The sequence below is a fragment of the Microcaecilia unicolor genome, chromosome 7 (assembly GCF_901765095.1).
Source record: "Microcaecilia unicolor chromosome 7, aMicUni1.1, whole genome shotgun sequence".
Classification (NCBI taxonomy): Eukaryota; Metazoa; Chordata; class Amphibia; order Gymnophiona; family Siphonopidae; genus Microcaecilia; species Microcaecilia unicolor.
Window position 1 is genome coordinate 25,974,990 of NC_044037.1, and position 23,711 is coordinate 25,998,700.

General features: G+C 42.8%; 1 protein-coding gene across 2 annotated transcripts in view; it reads right to left on the bottom strand.

Annotated features, from left to right (window-relative positions):
- XIAP (X-linked inhibitor of apoptosis) overlaps nucleotides 1–22,860 on the bottom strand; it is a 77,246-nt gene extending 54,386 nt beyond the window's left edge. For both annotated transcript variants that reach the window (XR_003942880.1, XM_030210150.1), the window contains exon 1: nucleotides 22,664–22,860. The gene's annotated coding sequence lies outside the window, so the exon portion shown is untranslated. The remainder of the gene's footprint in view (nucleotides 1–22,663) is intronic.
- Nucleotides 22,861–23,711: the final 851 nt, after the last annotated feature.

Sequence of the window (23,711 nt, forward strand, 5' to 3'; positions counted from 1 at the left end):
AGGCAGTGCAGCACCAGAGAGATTCAGAACCAAGGAACTACAAAGCCCAGAAGGCAGGGCAACGTCAGAGAAGCCAGGAGCTAAGAAACTACAAGCCCCAGAAGGCAGTGCAGCACCAGCAGACAGATCAGGTGAAGGGAGAAGAATCTATGCAAGGGAGGGAGGAGCCGGGGTGTGATTGGGAGATGGAATCAGATGGGGGAAGGGAGGAGCCCCTAGACCGGGAGGAAGGGGAGGAGAGAATGGAACTGGAGGAGGAGAAAGGAAGGGAGAATGAGGAGGAAATGGAAGTGCTGGTGGAGGGCTCTTAAAGTGAGTTATGAGCTGAACTGGAGAGTGAATGAAGCCTTGGTGAATTGACCCGGTGGGTGGATGTCAGGTGGTTTTGTGCTGACAAATGAGGGAAGTGGGTCATTAGGTCTAAGAGTGAGAAAGTGACTTAGACCATATTGCCATTGAATTGAACTGTTTAATTTCATTTCTAAGATGAACTGTGTTTGAAGGCAATGCTAAACTAAACTGTGTTTGAAAGCAGTGTTAAAACTGAATTGAGGAGGAAAACATTGCTAACGGAACTGAATTGTGAGCAGTGCTACTAAGTACTAGATTAGAAGCAGTGCTGGGGAAAACCATATTGAAAGCAGGGCCAAAGTGAACTGTGTGGAAAGCAGGCCCAAGCTGAACTGTATTGCAAGCAGGGCTCCAATGAACTGTGTGTAAAAGTGGAGCTACACTGAGGAGAGGGAAAGGCCTGTGAAGCCTTAAAGCAGATTAAATGTACTCAGGAGATAATAAAGCACTTCTGGTGATTTGCCTGTTGTCCGGAGACCCTGATTGCAGACTGTGGACTCGGAAGTGAAGGGCGTGCTTGGTAAAGAAAGGAAGAGACTGAGAAAGAGTGGTGCGGATCTGGCGGCTGAGCGTGACATATATATGCTGATTATGCATTTAAATAATTGCTTTTGAATATCATTCATATGGAACATTCCCATATGGGTAAAGAGCAGCAGTAAGATACTTCGTTTTACAACTCAGCATACAAAAAAAAATATTCACATAACAACAGAGCTGGAATACAAAACCCTGTTTTTTTTCTTTTGTTGTTGTTGATTATTTTTATGGCTGTTTTATTGTAATCTGCTCTGGATAAGGGCAGACTAGAAGGAAATAATAAATTTAAACATACATTCTGCTGACAGCAGCTTACCATACTACCGGTATATTCAGCACCAGGACCAAGAAATCAAAACTGCACCAGCTCTATCTGAAAAATCAGCACCAGAGATATTCTACAACACCAGTACACCAGACTGCTACAGATTTCTACATATTAGAAGAATCCCTCACCTCAGTTACACATGGAAAACAGACCATGACCTAGGAATTGGTACAACTGGCTCAGAATTCTGCTATTAGATTGATTCTTGGATTATCTCGATTTGAGTCACTTCAATCTTATTACTCCAAACTTCATTGGTTATCTGTAGCTGAGAGAATTCAGTTTAAATTAAGCACTACCACCTTCAAAATTCTCAGTGGAGAAATTCCTGACTATATGCGGAATCTGGTATCCTCTACTAGAGACAATACTCACAATCTTCTTCACCTAAGATTTCCAATGTATAAGAATTTAAAATCAATTAAACATCTCACATTGTCTATTAAATATCAGTTAACTAACTTATGGAACCAGTTTCCATTGTTTTTTAGGTCTTGTACTCATCTTTTTTTATTTATTTATTGATTAATATATTTCAACATTTCACTACAAACTGTGAGTATGCAATCGGCATTACAATCAGGAAATCCATAATAAAATAAGGAAAAAAAAATCTTTAAGGCCTATTCGTCCACAATTTAAGGAAAATTAGATTCCAAGAATTCAGAAACATAGATAAAGTATTTAAGAAAATAATCTAACGGTTGCTACCTCGGGTTAACGACCCTAGCCTGCTAATTATGGAGGGCATACAACATTCATATCTACTCTAGCGTCAAGAAATTCTTTTAACTGTTTTGGGTCTACAAACTGAAACTGTTTACCCTCAAACAGTAAATTACATGTACAAGGAAATCGTAATACAAAATTTATTCCCAATGCCAACGCTCTAGGACGCTGCTCCAAAAAAGCCCTGCGCCTAGTTTGTGTAGGCTTTGAGAGATCTGGAAAAATACGGATCTTTGAGCCCATAAACAGATTTTCTAAATGTCTTAAGGAAAGTCTTAGTGTAGCATTGCGATCAGGCTCCAGGGCAAAAGTGACCAGCATAGTAGACCTCTGGGTAATAATTTCCAGTGAACTCTCGAGGAATGAAGTCAGATTCATTCCATCTCCCACTACTGGGGGGTTTCCATCGCCCCCCTTTGGGTTCCAGATGTAATAGGCCCGTGTTATGGGGGGTAACGAGTCCTTATCCATTCCAAGAATATCCACCATATATTTTTTTACCATTTCAACAGGTGGAATTAGAGGAGATTTAGGGAAGTTAAGAAACCTAAGGTTAAGTCTCCTAGCCTGATTCTCCAAATACTCCATTCGTTTGTGCAGAAAATTATTATCCTTAACCAATGCAGTTTCTAAAGTTCCCATTTCTTGCAACTTAGTATTCACATTTTCCAGTTTCGAGGATTGCTGTGCAGTCACTTGCGCTTGGAGTAGCGCAGCTTCAGAAAGAGTTTTTATATTGTCAGTATTTTCTTTTAATGTAGTTTGCATAGAGGTTTGAATGTTATAAACCATGTCCCATAGTGACTCTAATGTCACAATTGCTGGTCTAACCACGCCACTAGCACCAGGGAGGGATTGAGTTTGAGCCTCAACATGAGATAGTCTAGAAACAATGTCTTGAGGTAATACCTGTAGAGCTGATTGAATTAATGCCTCTCTTGGTTGGAGTCCATTCTCTGTCGCTGCAGACCTTCCCTCGAGTAGATTAGGTTGAACCCCATCGGTATCCGTCACTGCTTGGGCTGTTAGCAACTCCCTCCCAGGCTGAGGCGGAGCAATGCGCTCCACAGGGCTCAGGGAAGCCCCGTTAGCGCTCTCAATCGACGCCGACGCATAGAGAGTTGCAGAAGGGGTCGAGGTTCCCCGAGGACCCGGTTGTTGCTTCGAGAATCGCAGGGTCGTCTGCCGCCACGCCAAAGATGTTTCAGGAACCGAGGGATGTTCCTTAACTTTTCCCCATCGAGAAAGACGAGGCTACAGCGGTAGCGAAGAGGCTGATCAACGGAGCTACCTCAAGAGCCAACTCAGGTGCATCCGATCAGAGCGCCATCTTGGAATCCTTCTTGTACTCATCTTCAATTTAGAAAACATTTAAAAGATGTTTTATTCTGCAAGGCAGGTTTATCCACTGCTTAATATATGTTACTTGCTTGTTTTAACTATTTGTAGTTCCTGGATAGACTGCTCCAGCACTTCATTACTGTAATCTGTCCTTGAACTGATTAGGTATAGGTTTGAATACAAGAACTGGCATAACATAACAAAAGAATAAGAAATTAGAAACAAATATGGAAAGAATATGAATTGGACCACCCCCTCCCCCCCCCCTCTCCCCAATAAAACAAAACACAGAGCTGTGGAACACTGTACTGAGCAATATAAGAAATACACATTTTCAAAGCCAACATATGTATTTTCTACCATGGCAATGTGATCATTTTATATTTCTAGCTGGGTTAGTCCAATTCTTTCTTTACCCAACACTTCAGGTTGGCTTTCTCTAAAGTCCTTTGGGATCTCATTTCCATTTTCTGTTTCTTCAATCTCTCTCTTTTTTATGTTGATCCTTCCCTTTAATCATTTTTCTTCATTTCACTCATGTCTGTTTTTCCTATAGATTTCATTCCTCCTCCTCCTTCCCCTCAAGTCTTCAGCCTTGCTCTTTCCATCTTTCACCTACTTACCGATTTTCCATTTCCTGCTCTTACAACCTTTTCCAGTACTTAGTGATCTTGATTTTCATCCTCCGTAGCAGAGCATCCATCCCTATACCTCTCCCTCTTCACCTTCCCCGGCATATGCTCCATGCTTCTTCCTCTTCCTTCTCACTCCCCAGAATCTGTTGGCATCAGCCACATTCTTTCAGCTCCTCAACTTTAGCACAGTCCTCTTCTATCCAAATCCCCAGCTTTAACCCTCTTCTAATCCCAGGTCTCCTCCTCTCAACACACCCAGCTTCAGCTCTCTTCCAGCCCAGGACCCCAATGCAGATGGGAATAAATAGTGATAGCATAGGCCTTGGCAGGTATGTTCAGTTCCCCCAGATCTATTACAGACTAGCATATGCCCCTCACAGTGTTTAGTGCCTCTACAACAGAGGGGGGCAACCTGCAGCCTGCCACTGAATTTTAGGCAGTCCACGAGACCATGGGAAGTAAACATAGAAAATTCCATTAACCAAAGGGGGGGGGGGGGGGGAAGGGGATAAAAGGGAGAGCTGAACTGGTTAAAAAGTACACCTACGTTAAACCAAGGTATCAAGGAAAGGTTGCAAATCTAGCTCTGAATTCAGACCATCAGGAATAACTGTGTAGTTAAAAAAAATATATATGAAGTTGTTCATCTCTGAGCAATATCCGCCCTTTCTGCCTCGCCTCACCCCACGCGTGGAACAAACTCCCCGAACCCATACGCCAGGCCCCCTCCCTGCCCATCTTCAAATCTCTGCTTAAAGCCCACCTCTTCAATGTCGCCTTCGGCACCTAACCTCTACACCTCTACCCAGGAAATCTACACTGCCCCAACTTGACATTTCGTTCTTTAGATTGTAAGCTCCTTTGAGCAGGGACCGTCCTTTATTTTGTACAGCACTGCGTAACCCTAGTAGCACTCTAGAAATGTTAAGTAGTAGTAGTATCTCCCTCACGCCATCTCAGCTGAACAGTTTTAATAACAAAATAACGTAAATCATCAATTGTGTGGTTGAGAGCATACCAATGTGAACAAGTGGAGCTGACTATATGTTCCTTGAAATACAACTTCTGTGTTCTATAATGTGCAGCTTCAACATCCTTTTTGTCTTTCCAATGTACATTCAACGGCACGGGCACATCATCAGATATTATCACTCTTATGGAATTAGTCAGTGGAGTGATTCAACATTATCGTGTGGCCTGTTGTTGGATGTGTAAATTAAACTCAGACAAAACCATACAATGTTTATACACAGAATATGTTCACGGTAGACCATCCTCCCATACGCTGGTTCGGGTAGTGCAGAGGCCACCAATTTCCCTTTTACATTTTTATTATGGGAATACGCAACTACTGGTTTCTTATGCTTAAAACAAGTATGTGCCTCCAAAATATACCTATTTTTCATAATAACTTGTTGGATATCTCTTGCCAAACATGAAAAATGCAGGGAGCAAATGATTTCAGGTTTAGATTTGGCCTGTCTATGGACCAAGAGAGACTGTTCTGTCTTCTGGCCCCCTTTTTTTTTTTGTTGGCCCTATCTGGATATCCTCTCTGCTTGAAACAAGTAGCCATAATATTGGCTTGCACATCAAATTCTGTTAAACTGGTGCAAAGTCTGCGTAATCTCAAAAATTGAGAGTATGGTAGATTGGATTTGAGACTCCTGTTACCCAAACTGGTAAAATTTAGGTATGTGTTCTTATCAATTGGCTTCTTATACACAGTTGTCAAAAATCTATACTTGGTCTTCCTGATAAAAATGTCGAAATATGAGATCTATCCAGAATGGTACTGCATCTTGAAATGTAGACTGGGATTAAGTATATTTAACCAGATATAAAACTCAGTCTATCTGCATCTCCTCTCCAAAGCAGAAAAATATTGTCAATATAACGGTTGTAAAATTTCACTTCAGTCCTGAATTGATGGTCCTTGAGATAAATCTGTTCAAAAATTTCCACATACAAATTGACTACTTCTGGAGCCATGGAAGAACCCATGTGTTTCTTCAGCTTTGGATACATTAAGCCATAACTTCTGCTTGCCTGCCTTATAGTCTTGGAACTTGGGGGTGCAGTTATTAATTGGCCGAGACATTTCTGACATGTACCAGCAGGAGAAACTAAATAAGCGCTTCAACTAGAAGCACCTAGATTCTGGTTACATAATATCATATACAGTGCAATAACCCAGCAATAGCGGTATATATATTTACAATACCTAAAAATCCGTTATTGGCATTTTTTTTCCTGAAACCTGTTGAGCTACATTTAAAAGTTCCTGTGTTGAACTTAAGCCTGTATTAATGCTGACTTAATTTACACACTTATGGCCAAATTCTCTAAATGACATCCAAAGCTGTGTGCCCTAATTTGGCCACACAGCCAAACTGCACGCACAACTTAATTGATCAACAAGCCAAACAGTACCGATAACTGGAACTTAACCAACTATCAACACTAACTGCCAATATTTAGAATTTATGTGTATATCCAATTCTATAACAGAGTGCGCCTAAATTCTATTGCATGTAACTATTCTGGGACGTATTTTGGGGTATTCTGGGGGCATTCCAAGATATTATGCACGTTGATATACAATCAAGCCAAAGTGCACCTAAGTTAGCACCAATATTTAAGCCTGCTTATAGCAGGCCTAATTGCAGGTACCTACAGTTAGGCGCAGCTTAGTGCTAACCATCCTATATAATAAAACTCACCTCCAACGTTCTAAAGTGCTTGGGACCGTGGCTCCCTCAGCACGGAGGTAGTCTGCGAGGCAGCATTGAACTCAATGACATCAGCAAACCCAGCTGATCGCAGGAACTGGCTGCTGGCATGCGCAAAAAAAAAAAACCGTCACCAAACCCAGCAGATCGCAGGAACTGGCTGCTGGCACGTGCAAAAAAAAAAGAAAAGGTGAAAAAAAAAAGGCTTGAGAAGCACTCCCGACCCTGCCATGCTCTAACAAAATCAACAACCGCCATCCACAACGCTCGCACCGCACGAGACTGCCAGCCAGCTGAGGAGAATACCGCCGTCCGGACCCGCACCAACAAACAAAAAAAGGTGAAGAAACAGCCTCCAGCCGCCCTCCGGACCCACACTAACAAAAAAAAAAAAAAAAAAAAAAGGTAAAGAAACAGCCTCCAGTAGCCCTCCGGACCCGCACTAACGAAAAAAACAAGGTCAACAGACAGCCTCCAGCCGCCTCAACAGGGGACGTCAAAAAAAGCAAAAAGACTTCAGCAGGCTGCGCAAGAAGATAAAACAAACTGCAGCCTTCTCTGGACGAGGTTCACGTCGCCCTGAACTGCCCTCCTGATACTGCAGCACTAACAATAGGGCAAGCTGGACCAGGTTCACAGACACCGATCCTGCAGACAGCAGTGCAATGTAAACGAACAGGTACAATTAAGGGGGCAGAAACTTTAAGGGAGAGGCCATGGAACTTGAAGGGGAGACAGACAAACACATGGAGAGGGGGTGAGAGAACAGAAGGGGAGAGGAAAAATGATGCACATGGATGAATGGAGGGCATGAGAAAGAGCACAATCGCTGGATAAAAGAAAGAAAAGGAATTCAAAAACGAAACACGGGGGGGGGGGGGCACCCTTACATTGCCACTCACAGGAGGGAAGGGGGGAAAACTTCTAACAGAAAGGGGGGGACTGCACTTCACACAGGAGGGGGACATGCACACATACACACACACACACAGTCTTTCACTCTCTGTGTGTCACTGTGACACACACTCTGTCAAACACACACACACACTCTGTCTCACTGTCACACCCACACTCTCACACAGGCATACACTCTGTTTCAATGCCCACTGTAACACACACACACTCTCAAACATATACTGCACCTGGGAAGACAGTTGCTTCACATGACGGAACACAGCAACAGATGATTTACAAATTTAACAAATATTCCTTCTCATTATAATACTTTTCTAACAACTCTATAGTTACCAAAAAAAAAAAAAAACATTGCTAGCGCCCGTTTCCTTTCAAACAGAAACGGGCCTTTTTTAACTAGTAATTCTATAAAGGACACATACTCTTTATAAAATTGTGCTAAGCGTGTCACATTATTGACACTAATTTTTAGGCGCTACTTATAGAATTTACCCCTTAGTGTAACTCCCCTCCCCACTGAGGTTAGATATGGGCTGTATGATTATAACAGAAAGTAGTAAGACAAATATCGAATCATCAGTTGTATGTATGTGTGTGTGTGTATCTATCTATATATCTATCTATATCAGTGTTGATAGAGCTTGAACTAGCAACTCTGGAAGGCATAAGCCAGGAAGCTGCAGGATAGCAAAGAACAGGGCAGAATATATTTATACTCTGGTTGCCAGGGAGTCCCTACTGATCCAGCACAGGGTGTGCCCTACCTAGAGGCAGCAGTTAAGAACAACAGATGAGGCACACCTTTACTGGTGGAACACAAACTCTGGGATAGGATCCTAGAACCTTTGCTCGTCTTGCCTGCTCTCTGCTCCATGTCCGAGTCCTGCTCCTTGCTCCCTGATCCATGTCTGGCTCTAAGTCCTACAGCCAGGGTACTGATCCATAGTAGCCTGCTTCTTGTAGTCCTTCAGCATCTCCGGGTATGCCTTCTGATGGACACTGTGTACCAGTGACTGAACATACCTGGAAAATATATGAGGGTCCCTTCTTCCTGAAAAATGTTTCTCTTTGAAAAGCAGTGATTTTTAAATGTTATATAAATGTATAATCTGTGTGCTCCAGGAGTCTACACCATCTTTAGTTTTAATATCTAACTTCAACTATTAAGTGAGAAAGCGAAGTTACTCAACTGTAGCAGTTGTTCTCCTAGGGCAGCAGGCCAAGAATTCTCACATCTGGGCGACATCATCTGATGAAGCCCAGTGTGGACGCTGCCTAGCATATATAGCTATTACAATTTCTAGCAGTGTCCCACTGCACATGCATGGGTGCCTTCCCGCCTGATGAGTGAGCACAGGGTCCTCAGTAGAAAAACACAGCTGAAGGAATACAACTCCTAGAGGAGGTGGGAAAGTATGTGAGAATACTCAGCCTGCTGTCCTCAGAGAACATCTGCTACAGGTGAATAACTTTGCTTTCTCACTTAATAGTTGAAATTAGATATTAAAACTAAAGATGGTTTAGACTCCTGGGTTCAATTCCCACTACAGCTCCTTGTGACCTCGGGCAAGCCACTTAACCCGCCTCATTGCCCCACGTATATAAAATTAGATTGTGAGCCCTTTAAGGACAGAGAAAATACCTGCATATAATGTGTATAGCGCTGCACACATCTAGTAGCACTTTAGAAATGATTAGTAGTAGTAGTAGCTTTCTCCAAGGACAAGCAGGTCGTCAGCACTCTCACATCTAGGTATTCCTAGCAACCAAGCTCACTGAAAACAATGCTAGGACAATAGAGACTCAAAACATTGAGGCCTGGTACTCAATATAAACTAGTTGTGGAGGTGCAGCCTGGAAGTAAAGGAAACTGGGCCTAAGAGGGTAGAGTTGGATTCTAGATGCTAAACAAATTCTACAGTACTATCTGACCAAACCAGCTGTCACGTCAGGTATCCTGCTCAAGGCAGTAGCAAGATGTGAAAGTGTAGACCGAAGACCATGTTGCAGTTTTACAAATCTCAATGGAGGCTGACCTCAAGTGGGCTACTGACATAGCCATGACTCTGACACTATGAGCCTTGACATGACCTTCTAGAATCACCTCAGCCTGGGCATAAGTGAAAGAGATGCAATATGCTAGCCAATTGGAAATTGTACATTTGGCGATGGCTACCCCCATCCTGTTTGGGTCAAAAGAAACAAAAAACTGGGTGGACTGTCAATGAGCTTTAGTCCGCTCCAGATAGAAAGCCAAGGCTTGATTGCAATCTAAAGAATGCAGTACACTTTCGCCACGATGAGCGTACGTCTTTGGGAAAAATGCTGGCAGAACAGATGAGTGGTTAAGATGGAATACTGACACTACCTTAGGAAGGAATTTAGGGTGTGTGCGAAGAACTACTCTGTTGTGATGAAACTTCATGTAAGGTGGATCAACTACTAGGGCCTGAAGCTCACCGACTCTATGAACTGAAGTGACCACCACCAAAAGTACTTTCCAGGTCAAATACTTCAGATGGCAGGAATCAAGTGGCTCAAGAAGAGTTCCCATCAGCTGGGTTAGAATGACCTTGAGAACCCATGATACTGTAGGAGATTTGACAACATCAAACAACTAAAGGCTGTAATGAGGTGGGCTTCCCCCTACACAAAAATGGTAAGCACTGATTGCACTGAGATGTACCTTTACAGAGTTGTATTTTTAAACCAGATTCAGACAGGTGCAGGAGGTATTCAGGCAGTTTTTAATGTAGGGCAAGACAGAGATCTAGGACCTTGCTCTTACACCAGATGACAAACCTTCTCCGTTTAAAAGATCACCACCTCCTAATGGAACCTTTCCTGGAAGCAAGCAAGATTTTGGAGACACCCTGAGGCAAATTCAATAACTGAAATTCTCTGCTCTCAACATTCAGGTTGTGAGGGCCAGGGACTGGATGTTGGAATGCAGAAGGGACCCCTAGTTCTGCATTATAAGGGTCAAAAAAACACTCCAATCTTCATGGCTCCTCAGAGGACAATTCCAGAAGAAGGAACCAGATCTGTCTCAGCCAGAATTAAGCAAAGAGGATCATTGTTCTTCGATCTTGCCTGAGTTTCAGCAAAGTCTTCTCTATGAGAGGTATCAGAGGATATGCACACAGAAGACCTCCCCCCCCCCCCCCCCCCCCAATTAAGGAGAAAGGCATTAGAATCTAGTCTGTCATGTGATCTAAGCCTGGAGCAGAACTGAAGGACATTATTAAGATGAGTGATTAATAGATCCACCGAGGGGGTACCCTACTCTTGGAAGATCCTGCAGACTATGCCCATGATAAAACACCACTCGTGAGGTTGAATTACCCTGCTCAGTCTGTCCACCAGGCTGTCCTTGCCAGCCAGGTACATTGCTTGTAGTACCATCCCATGAAGGAGGGCCCACTGCCACATCTCTACTGTCTCCTGACACAAGGGGTAAGATCCCATACCCCCTGCTTGTTCACATAATACATAGGAACCAGATTGTCAGTTTGGATTAGAACAATTTGGTTCTGTAGCCTACCTCTTAAAGCTTTTAGGGTGCTCCAAATAGCCCTTAGTTCCAGAAGGTTGATGTGGAGATCTGTCTTCTGGGCAGACCATGCTTCCTGGATGTGAAGCCCATCTACATGAGCTCCCCATCCCAAAACTGGATGCATCCATTGTCAACACCTTTTGAGTTAGTGGAATTTGGAATGGGAGTCCCACAGTCAAATTGGGAAGAATTGTCCACCAAAGGAGAGATTGAACAAGCTCTGGAAGGACTCGGATTACATCCGCTAGATTCCCTGTCGCCTAAGACCACTGGGAAAGCTGCTTTTGAGCCTCTTGATTCCCGACATCTGAAGAATTTGAACTGGAAAGTACTTTTGGTGGTGGTCACCTCTCAAACGGAGGTGAGCCATGGGAGTGACATGCATTGTGGAGGCCGTGTAACCTAACAATCTCAACATTTGCTAAGCTGTGACCTGCCTGCTGCTCCGGACCTGCAAGGTAAGCGCTATCAAGGTATCTGCTCAAAGAACATATTACCTTAGGTTTCAAGGTCTTTCAAGTGTCCTGGACAAATATCCTGACCTTTGTGTTCTTGGCTCCTGTTCTTAAACAGGTACACTTAAACACAGAACCAGGCATTCTCTGCAGCTAGTCTAGCGATGGGGAATACCTTTCCAGTAGATATTTGGAAGCAATCTGATTATCTTCTGTTAAACTTTTCACTCCAGTTTTTGAGCATTATATAATTTCAAATTTGTTTTATTTTCATTGCTTTGGGTATGCTTAATATCATTACTGTATTATACGTTCTATCCTACTCTGTCTAAAACAAGATTTTCTTAGATATACTGAATAAATCAAATAAAAAAAAATAAAAAGACGAAGGAAGAATAGGAGGCACTGGAAATTACTCTCACTGCAAGTCTGCAGTACGGCATCAATTAATCATAAAAAGGCAAGCATGCAACATCAAAAGAAAATAAAACAATGCCCCTGAGGAGAAAAAGCAAGAATGAGAACAAGAGGTGGACACCACAACCACACCACCGCCTCCTTGTCTCCACCCACAGGAGCCAAGTTTACTGACTTCCCCCTCCCGGCTTGTGCTTGCCACTGCTGATCCCGCCTCCACCTGCTCCCTGCACCAAATTCTGTACAGGTAAGTACAAAATTCTATGCCAATTCTGCGTTTTGTAGAATTCCTCCAGAAGCAACACTTATACCTGTTGGTTTGTTGTTCTGAGAGCACTTGGCTTGGTAGTGGGACAAAATCATGAGAAGGGTAGTAGTAAACTACAAGTGGTTATTTATGCCTTCAGACTGTGCCGGGACTAGGGGACACCCCATGAAACTAAGAGGTAGCAGACAAACTGGAAAACATACTTTGAGGCTCATTTTCAAAGCACTTAGACTTATAAAATTACAGAGGCATATTTTCAATGCACTTAGCCTTCCAAAGTTCCACAGAAACCTATGGAACTTTGGAAGGCTAAGTGCTTTGAAAATATGCCTTTTAGTAACCTATGGAAGTTTATAAGTCTAAGTGCTTTGAACATACACCTCTGTGTCACAATCAAGCTTTGGAATCTTGTTGCCAGAGGATGCAGTCAATACATCTAACATTTTTAAATAAAAAGGGGGCTTGGACAAATTCCTAGAAAATAGAGGTTAGTAGTTGGTAGGCAGACTGAACAGGCTATAGGGTATTTATCTGCTTTCATTTTCTGATCATATAAACATTAGCCAAGTGGACCTCAGAATATTACTGCTCATCGCTGGGAAGGAATGCAAGAAATGGATCTGTTCTTATCTTCTTAGTGACCTAGATTGGGAATTGGAGACAGCATACCGGGTGTGCTGGACCTTTGGTCTGAACCAGAATGGCATTTCTTAAGTTCTTATGAGCGATTTGCTCGTACAGAGACAAGATCATTAAGACAGACCAGTAACAGACTGGTTCCAGAAAGGGCACCAGTAGCAAGGCCTAGCAGATGAACGACAAGACAACTGGTGAGGCTGTCATTTAATATAGTGCAGTACCTCTGCAGCACAAGAATAAGAAGGGGAAGGCCCAAGACAAGCAAGAAGCAGTAACTGCCTGGGGTATACCCAGCATATACTCATATCACCCCTCTCCTCAAGTCGCTTCACTGGCTTCCGATCAGATACCGCATCCAATTCAAGCTTCTCCTCCTTACTTACAAATGCACTCACTCTGCTGCTCCTCACTACCTCTCTACCCTCATCTCCCCCTACGTTCCTGCCCGTAACCTCCGCTCACATGACAAATCCCTCCTCTCAGTACCCTTCTCCACCATTGCCAACTCCAGGCTCCGCTCATTTTGCCTTGCCTCACCCTATGCCTGGAACAATCTTCCTGAATCCCTACGCCAAGCCCCCTCCCTACCCATCTTCAAATCCTTGCTTAAAGCTCACCTCTTCAATGCTGCATTCGGAACCTAACCTTTCGAACATATAGGTTGCCCCTATCTGTCTGACCTATCAGATTAACTGTACATTTGTCTTTTAGATTGTAAGCTCTTTGAGCAGGGACTGTCTTTCCATGTTAAATTGAACAGTGCTGCGTAACCCTAGTAGCGCTTTAGAAATGTTAAGTAGTAGTAGTAGTATACCACTGCTGGGAATGGGAATACAAAACACCAGGCACTAGCATGGCTGGATTTATCTATTACATCTAAAATTTATTTCTTAGTTAATGGAAGGGGGCCTCTTAAATGTTACTACTTAGGGGCCACAATACACATAAATATAGCCCTGGACAGCAGCACAATGAGGCCCTTTTACTAAGGAGCACTAAAAGGTGGCCTGCGCTGCGGCCACCTTTAGTGTGCCAGTAAAATAGCTGTTTTTTTTTTTTGGGGGGGGGGGGGGGGGTTAATGGCCACTCGCTAATTTCCCAATTAGTTTATAGCCATTACCGTAGGAACCCTTACCGCCACCTATTTTGGAGGCACTATGGGCTCCAGAGCTACTCCCATACTAATCAGGTATCACACACGATCAGCGCAGGCATGCCTACTCCCCACCCATGTACACACTTCCCATGCCAAAATAGAAACAAATATTTTTCAGTGCGGGATTAGCGCGCGCTAAGCACGTTTGGAAAGTGTAGCATTATTTGGGAAAGTGGTGGGGCAGGGTAGAACTTGAGGGAGAATGAAGGGACTCAGAAACAGAGAATTAGAATACAAAAAAATAAGGAAGATGTGGTTAGAGAAGCTACTGTTTCAGTATTTTAGGACAAAGTATGAAAACAGCTGTGAGCAAGAGCTGTACATCTTAACAAGGACACCAAATGTTTAGAAGACCACAAGCCTAAGGGAACACAGATCAGATAAGGGTGCTTTCACAAAACTGGAGTGGAGGACTGGCCTAGTGGTTAGGGTGGTGGACTTTGGTCCTGAGGAACTGAGTTCGATTCCCAGCACAGGCAGCTCCTTGTGACTCTGGGCAAGTCATGTAACCCTCCATTGCCCGCCGCATAGAGCCTGCCATGAGTGGGAAAGTGCAGGGTACAAATGTAACAAAAAAAAAAAACCTGACCCATTAGCTGAGAGAACAACAGAGAGCTCAGAAGTGTGGAGTAGCAAGCTGAGAATCAGTGAAGTCGGAATTCAAATTCTGCTTCTCCCAGGAATATTATTTGTGACATTGGGCAAGTCCAGGGCTTTTTTTGAGGGGGTACTGAGTACCGGAACCTTTTCCATTGTCTGCTAAAATTGACGCACGGTCCCCAAGTTTTAAAGAGCTCAGGCTCTACACACCAATTCTGCCTTCTCATAGATTCGGTGACTGGTTGCAGGGGGCCTGGCTATTGTGGGGTGGGTCCCTCAGTGATCACCCCACCACTGAAGGTTGGCTTAGCATTTCAGTACCTGCACCTTTTTTGCTAGAAAAAAATGCACTGGGCAAGTCACTTCAGCCTCTCTTGCCTCAGATACAGCTTAGATTGTAGCAGGGAAATATGTACCTTAATCCGTGTGTAGGTCTGGAAAGTCAATTTAAAGGGTCTAAAACCCAACTTGAAAAGCCTTTAGGGTTTGGTGGTCCTAAACTGGACTGATGTGAACAAACTCAGGATTCCCAAAACTGCAACAGAAATTCTCAGGCACATCGGTATCGTGGTTGCACCACTACAACATGTATGGAGAAACAGGTGGACTGACTAAACTGGCACTTTGCACTGACAAATGCACTTAATAGAAACTGGAATCTGCTTGTTACATTCCCACAATATGAGTCTGATATATGTCTCTTGACAAACCAATCAGCTTTTTAACTGGTTGCTACAAAACCAGGCAACTACACTGCCAGTATGCAGCTCAAAGCCTCAGTTTTGTATTCTACAGTTGCTGAAAGGCGCTTTCGATGCATTAACACCAAGAGAAATGAGGCTTGTGAGTATACTGAGGGAAGATTAATGAGACTTGGTGAGAGTACATGGAAAACTGGGTAGAGAAATTAAGAAGAAAACCCAATAGCCTCACCTTAACAAAACACTAACAGCAAAATTTCTCCACCCCCTCCGAAACAAACAAAACACACTTCCTTTCTGCAAACTGACCCACCCTTAAAACCTCCCCCTTGTAACTGCCCTTACACACAAAAAAACACCCCTCACAACTGCATCACTCCAAAACTGACCCTCCCCCAATAGATCCACTGTCCTGCAAACTGCCCCTACCTACAAAAATTACCCCAACATAAAAATACACGCATACACATGCAGAGGGATTGGAAAGAATTCCATGCACCATGCTCTCCATGCATTTAGTTATTTATTTTGAAATGTGTTTATTAGGCATTGGTATAATAAATGTACAATGATGCAATTCTGAGGTAAACATAGTAGTTTTAACTTAATCACTTCTTTATGAAGAAAACATTATTTACTCTATCTAAACAATAAATGATCCTTTAGTTATAAGTTAACGTCAGCAAATATGAATTATTTTTGTTGAATCATTACTAGTAGAAAATAGGTCAAATCAGACTGGGGGGACAGAAATGGGTGTGAAATAAGATGAACAGTAGGCACTTTGGAACAGTATAATGATATAAACTTGAGGAAAGGACTTTAACTCCAAAGAAGGAGGCAAAAGTTTTATGAAACATTGCTGAACTTGAGCCCGAGTAATCAACATTTTATTCATTCCTTAAGCATTATTGGTTCTGTTTCATAAGATGCTACTGACCTAAACACAAAGCCATTGGTGTTCAAATCATCCCTCTACCGGACAGAAGCATTCCCTCTAGTATCAGTGGCACTGGAATCTGACAATCTGTGATCAGCATTCAAACTGTTCCCCTGGCGTTAGCAGCACAGACTTCTCCAACAGTCAATAACAGACACTAAACAACCCTGTAGGCATCATTTTGTTTTTTTACAAAGAGAGAGGAACTACAATACTAGAACTGTAAGTCAGAGAGTGGCGGGAGGGAGTGAGATGTTTCACATTCCGGCGAGGGTTCTGCTTCACCAGATACTCCCGCCAAGGAATCCACCCCGCTTACTACCTGGGAAAGAGCGGGGAAGAAACGCTCCAGTCCCGTTCTCGCCGGTGTGGACGTCCTGGTAGGTGGGGGAACTGTCCGGACTGCTCCCTTCCTTTTAGAATGAGGCATAATTACCGAAAGAACGAAAATTAGCAGAACTGGCTGGAGTGATCTCACCAAGCGTCCGCTCTCGGCACCATCTTGACACGCCCCCCCCCCCGCGCCATCTTGACACGCCCCCCCCCCCCCCCTTTTCAACAGGACTTGAATGCTGTAATGAGACTTTACTTTAAAACAACAAATCACAATTTTGGTGGGGAAAAAATATGGTTGTACCCAGACGTGACAAAAGTGACTCAGCAAAAGCGAAAACAGTTTCTTTCAATGAGATTAAAAACAATAGAATTGGGAGGTTCCTTTCTGTTAGCATACCCATGTAAATGTATTGTGAGGTTTAATAATACTAAATATGTTTTTTATGTTCCTGATCAGCTTAAGTTGCTCCTAGATTCAAAACAACGATAGAGATAACGAAATAGTAGACTGAGAAATGCGGTGTCATCATTTTCTTACAGAAATTGTTAATACAAATCTAGCTTCACCTATTCTAAACCCCCCTAGCTTTTGAGGTCTAAGAAAGCCATTTAAAGTGTAATGTTAAAAGATTATGTAAGAAAAGTTTTATTTTGTGGCTGTTTTTCACTAAACAGTAATATTTCTGTTTAAGTTTAAAGTAAATCAATAAAAATTATGAAATAAGAACTGTAAGTAATTGCTATATTTTCTGTCCTGGCTAACAAGATGAGCAGGCCATTACAAGGGACAAGCTGGATGTGCTTGTCATGGTACACGGAATAAAACACAAAAGATAGACTGAGCAAGTATATATTGACTGCATGATTCCCACGGCTCTCTTTCCCAGCTTCTGCATTCCAATTTAGTTTGATTTTTTTTTTTTTTTTTTACTTATTCATGAGATTATAGGTGTCCAGTGAATAAAAATACCTATAATTCACATTCAAAAAACATTGTCAAGAAGGTTCCACATATCTAGGCCTGTTTGTCTAAACAAGAGCTTCAAGCAGATTCTAAACCTGGTCCTTCTACAGTAGTAGAACAGTGGACTGAGAACCAGGGAAGCAATGGTTCCATTCCTTGGGATCTTGCACAGGTTGATTAACCCTCCACTGCCTTAGATTCAGAAAGATTTGAGCCCACAAGGGACAGGAAAATACCTACTGTAGCTGCTGAAAAAGGCATCCCTTCCCATCTCATCCATTCTCTTCCTCAAAAGAATTTCCTCTGTGCCTTCATTACTCCACAAATAATTTTATCTTCCTCAGTGATGATAGGTAATCTTCAATAGGCTCCAAAATTAATGCAAGCATGAAGTCTGATGTGTCTGCTGTCACCTTAACCAAGAGTAAAGCGATTTCCCACATTTCCAAATCTGGTGCCCATTCTCATAACGAAAAACAACTTCACACACATTAAACTAAGTCCCCAACACACATGCCAAGTGTTCTTCAACCTAAGAACTCGATTTCTTACACAAAAAAAAGGGGGGGGGGGGAAACATGTTTCCTTATCAGCTTTGCATTCAAAAACACCTGCTTCCAAGGTCACCCCACCCCCTTCCTATGCACAACATTTGCTCAATGTCTCAAGATACTGCTCTGTATCTCAACTCTTCTGTCATGCTCCTAGATTCTGGTCTCAGCTCACAAATGAACACAATTTACTACTTCTGCCCATTGCCCCCAAGCATTCTCCTTGCAGGAACGCAGATATAAAGACTACACAGCCAGAAACCTTATAGAAATACTTTGTCCTGCCTGGCTGCAGCCTGTGGAAGAGTCTAATAATTCAAAGAACCTCCTGCAAAGAGAAAACAATCAGGTAGCACACAAGAGATCCAACAGCCCTCAGGTTCAATGGATACTTGTTGAAAATCAGCTCAGCTCACACATTCTACTTCCAAGACACTCCCTGGGTCCAGACAGGTGTAAATATATTCCATATATTTTGCTTTCATTTTTAGAAGATACAGATCTTATAGCAGACAAGCATGCACATTTCTACTAGCTTCATGTAAGAGCTCATCATATTTATATTTGTTTGGATGCAACTGACACCTTTTTCAGTACAGCTCAAGGTGAGTTGCATTCAGGCACATTAGGGACTCCTTTTACTAAGCTACAGTAAGCACCAGTGAATGCTTACCACAGCTTAAAAGGATGTACCGCAGGACATGCTGAGGAATCCCACGGTAAGTTCCGAATGTGCACATGCAAACCTCATGCTAATTGTTTTAAATTTTTTTTGGAGGGGGCATGTCTGATTTGCGCTGTCAGCCTACTCTCTGCCCCCAATCAGCGCAGCTACATGGCCGTGTGCTAACAGATTAGCACGTGAGCCCTTACCACCTACAAACGTAAGATTCCCTGGTTGTCAGTCCGGGGCTCTAACTACTAAGGCCACTTCTACTCTTACATTTGCAATTTGAAGGTGTACATAAATCTTTCCTGTCCTAGAAACATACCCTTCCTCACACTTATTTTCCAACACAACACACAATCTCTCACATCACAATTCTTGTACTTGCAGAGCTACCCAGGGGGGAACACCACTCAAGTGGATGATTTTTATCACATGCCCCATTCCACCTCCTCTCCACCTCTACCACACAGCTGGCCTTTCATTCAGCTTGCTGCTTCTGGATGGGAAAGAGTCTGCCAAGAGGCAGTTGGAGCAGTCAGGACCACACGTTGCCCCAGCATTTCCTCGTGAGATCAGCAGCAGGACATACCGGCTAAGAAAGTTTGCACCTGCCCACTGTACCAGCGCAGAGAGTTATCAACAGCAGGTCATGCAGTTAGGTAGGGGTTTCCTGCTTTTGTACAGAAGATGGATTCCCAATTAGGTAGAAGACTCCCACCTCATATAGGAAACTTAGGCCCCAATGCAGTAAGGTGCACTACCCTTCAGCACAATGGTTTACTTTTGATTTTCCCCACGCTAACCTTACTTCCAAATGCAGCAAGAAATATCACCTTGGAAACATTTGTGGCACAGCAGCAAATTGCTGATAACAAAATTGCTCCTGATGTTAACAAAAAAAAAACTTACAATCTAGCACAATTTCTATTCTTTCTAGTGCTGAATCTTTATGACAGCACAGGAATGGCATAAAGATACAACTGGGAGCAAAAGGATCATCTAAAGTAAAGTGTGGCACCCTGACGGGCCCTGAACATTCCCCCCTCTCCCCACCAAAACAAATATTCCCTGCTGGTCCAAGTGGACCCCACCTCCCAAGACATGCCAAACCCTACAAAAATATTCCCTGTTGACCCAATTAGTGCCCCCCCCCACCAGGGCACTATCACTCCTCCTGACCCCACAACAAAAATACTTCGTGGTGGTCTGTAGACCCCACTCCATATCTTCCAGACCCCCCACCCTTATCTTGTTCTAAATGTTGGAAAGCAGGAGGCATTACCAACTGATCCTGCCTCCAGTGTCACCATCTTCAAAATAGCGGTGTCTGATTCCTAGCAGTGCACCTCTGACAGATGTCTACTTCTATCAATGTGGCTTATTTTTGTGGGTTGGGGAGGGGGAGAGATCCATTTGGGCCACCAGAAACATTTTGCAGGGTGGGAGGTGGAGACTGCACAGTCTTGCAGGCTTGTTTTTTTTTTTTTTAATGTCTCCTCTTGATGCTGCATATTACGTGGTGGTGCACCTCTTGACTACTACGATTTATTCAAAAATCAGAAACAAAAACACTGCTGATTAATAAAGAACAAGCATTTAGCCAGGCAGACTTCTATAGTCTATGCCCTAAAAATGGCAAGGATAAATCAAGAACAGGTATACATGAGCTTATCTTGTTGGGCAGACTGCATGAACTGTACAAGGTCTTTATCTGCTGACATCTACTATGTTCCTATGTTATGTATTTGACCTATACACATGTAATATTATGTCCACCATCCATTCTTAATTTTGTGAAATAACTATTATGTAACATCACATTTTTCAAAATTATCACTATATGACCTATCCCTTTTTTCTTTCAGGCCAAGTAAAGATTCCCAGGGAAAACCCAAAAGCCTCATTTAAAAAACAAAAACAACAAAAAAAACAACAACAACAAAACACTATCAGAGAAAAACACCAGGGGAAACTAACACTATCAAAGCGCAAACACAGGGGAAAATAAATCTGGCAAGGAACAAAACACTAGGAAAAAGAATACCAACAAAGAAAATAATTCCAGGATAATATAACTAACACTGATTCAGATGGAACATACACTACGCAAGCCAAACCACCACAAGGGTGGAGGTACACAAATTCCTACGAAAAGTAGAATCTGAGGAAAGGGGGAGTAGGAGGAGTAGGCTCTTGAACAACACTAGTATAAATATACGAATATTAAGCTCAAAGAGAATGAAAGCAAGGCTTCTGCTACAATTGTAATCCGACGCCGAGTATACATATAGCAGTTACCAAACTAAGATAATCAGCCCTGTGCACTCACCCGTTCCCTCTCACGATGCCTGGCTGGACTTTCCAAGAAACTTCTAGACGCCTTCTTCTGTGCAATTGAATACGCTGAGCTGTTTTTCTTGCATCGGCAGTGGATTACAATTGTAGCAGAAGCCTTGCTTTCATTCTCTTTGAGCTCAATATTCATATATTTATATATCACAAGACTCCTGAAGAAGGCGTCTGTAGCGCCGAAACACGGCTGTGTTGAGTCGAGTGTATATTTAAATAAAGAGATTGTTCCTAATCTACGTCGCCTACTAGTGTTGTTCAAGAGCCTACTCCTCCTACTCCCCCTTTCCTCGGAACATACACTATAACAGAAGGCAACAAGACAACAAAGAGACTGGCCTTGGGGCCAGCGCAGTAAGCTGTGCCTTAGATCTGTCGCTGACAGCTGAGGCAATGATTTCTAACAGGGGAGGATTGACAATGGGGTCCTGGGCAGTAAAGGTCATTGGGCCCCGCCCCCTGGCCACCGCCAGTCCCCTGCTGTACCGCCCCCCCTCACCACCGCAGTTGTCATCCCCATCCCACACACCCTGAGCAAGTGGGCACTACCCTGAAGGGTGGTGGTCTAATGGCTGCTTGGGTGGGGGCAAGAAAGAACCCCAATCTTTCCTGCTCTCTCTACTGTGCTTGGTGCCGCCATGTTTTCAAAATGGCTGCCGAGACTTACCATGGTAGTCTCGTGGGTCTTGGAAGTCTCAGCAGCCATTTTTATAACACAGCAGGGCTGGCACTGCCAGGCAAACTCAGTAGCAGCAGGCAGAAAAGAGTGGGATTCTTTCCTACCCCCACAGAGGCCACTAGACCACCAGAGCCCTTCAAGGTAGGTCCAGAGAGGGCTGTAATGTGCATTGGCAGCTTGCAACCGGGCAGAGCCTCTGAGCCCTTGGACACTGCCCGGTTGCCCGCATGGTCAGTCCATCCCAACTTCTAAACTGAATAATACTGAAGTTTTGTTCGCCAATGCAGTAAGCTAATCATATGCAAATTTTAATTGCACAGAATGTGTTGTTAATCAGGGCAGACATGACACTAGCAGGCAGCTAGTACTGTGCGCATGTCCACGCAAATCAAAGTGTTGACATACATCTGCCCACGTGCTGGAATATTATTCTGTGAATAAAATATCAGCATCACAAACATTTCTAACATTTTGTTTTATGCTTATATTTTTCCACACGACAACAAAACACACGCACAGATTCCATTTTTTTTTTCTGCTTAGTTCAATGCAAAGAACCAGCACCTCATATCTCAAAAACATTTTGAGTACTGTTATGATGTAAGCAAAAATAAGAAACTGGCAATAAATCCTTACAACACCTAGTGCAGACTGAGATATCCCTACCCTAAGCTCAAGTTAATACGTTGTCATGTGCTTGCAAAAGATACCAAGTCACACGCATTTGGAGACCTGCCATCTCTCCCTCTGTTTCTTCAATCTAGCATATCTCACCACCACTGTTAAACTAACACGCGAGGTTATTACCCACCAATAATCCCGGAGCTTTCCTTCTCTAGGGCCCCGTCCCCTATGACACAACTTCTCAGTTCTCCCCAAGTCCCTCGGACGCCTCCAGCCTTGCCAGAAACAGAAAGTTGCGTCAGAGGACAGACGGCGACGCCAGACAAGCAGGTTAGATTGAGAACAGGAAACGACGTGAGTCTATTCAACCCATTATTTATGTGGACTGCCTGAAGCCAAGGAGGTTGGCTGAACATGAGACGATGTGAACCTATCTAGTCTATTATATGAGCTGAAGCCAGTAGGCGGAGCTTGACTCGTTTTAGTTCACCCAACACAATTACACAATAGCCTAAATTTATCTGAAATAAAGGATTGCCTATACGTGGTTCATCTGTAAAAAGTGTAAACCTGTTTCAGTTGGATAGGTATTACCTTCAAAGGTAGAGGACAACATATTTTTTTTTTTACTTGATAGCTTTTTAATTTATTTTAACATTTCCCATATCTAGATAGGTTATCAATAGAAATCAAACAAAATAAAACATGGAAAAGAAAATAAGATGATACCTTTTTTATGTGCTAGCTGACACATTTGCTTATTTCCGATCTGACGAAGAAGGGCAACCTTCGAAAGCTAATCAAGAAATGTATTAAGTTATGTCCAATAAAAAAGGTATCATCTTATTTTCTTTTCCATGTTTTATTTTGTTTGATTTCTATTGATAACCTTAAGAGTGAACTAACATGGCTACCACACTCCATATCTAGATATAAATATCATGAAATAAACATTGAATATCACTAAAACTGCTTAAAATTGTTGTAGATAGTAGCAAAAGCAGTTATAAATTCTGTATTTTGTGCTCATTTTTATACAATGTGCACAATACAGATGGACAAATTTCAGTGAGGCTATCCTGTTTCCTGATGGGTTCATCTTAATTTGTTGTAATCTGCCTTGGGAAGCCTGGTGTTATAAAGATGATGGAATATATTGAAATTAAATGGAAGTAACAAACTCTTCTTTCACTAGGGCACTTGGATACACATCTGTTTTGTAGAAGTTTACATTT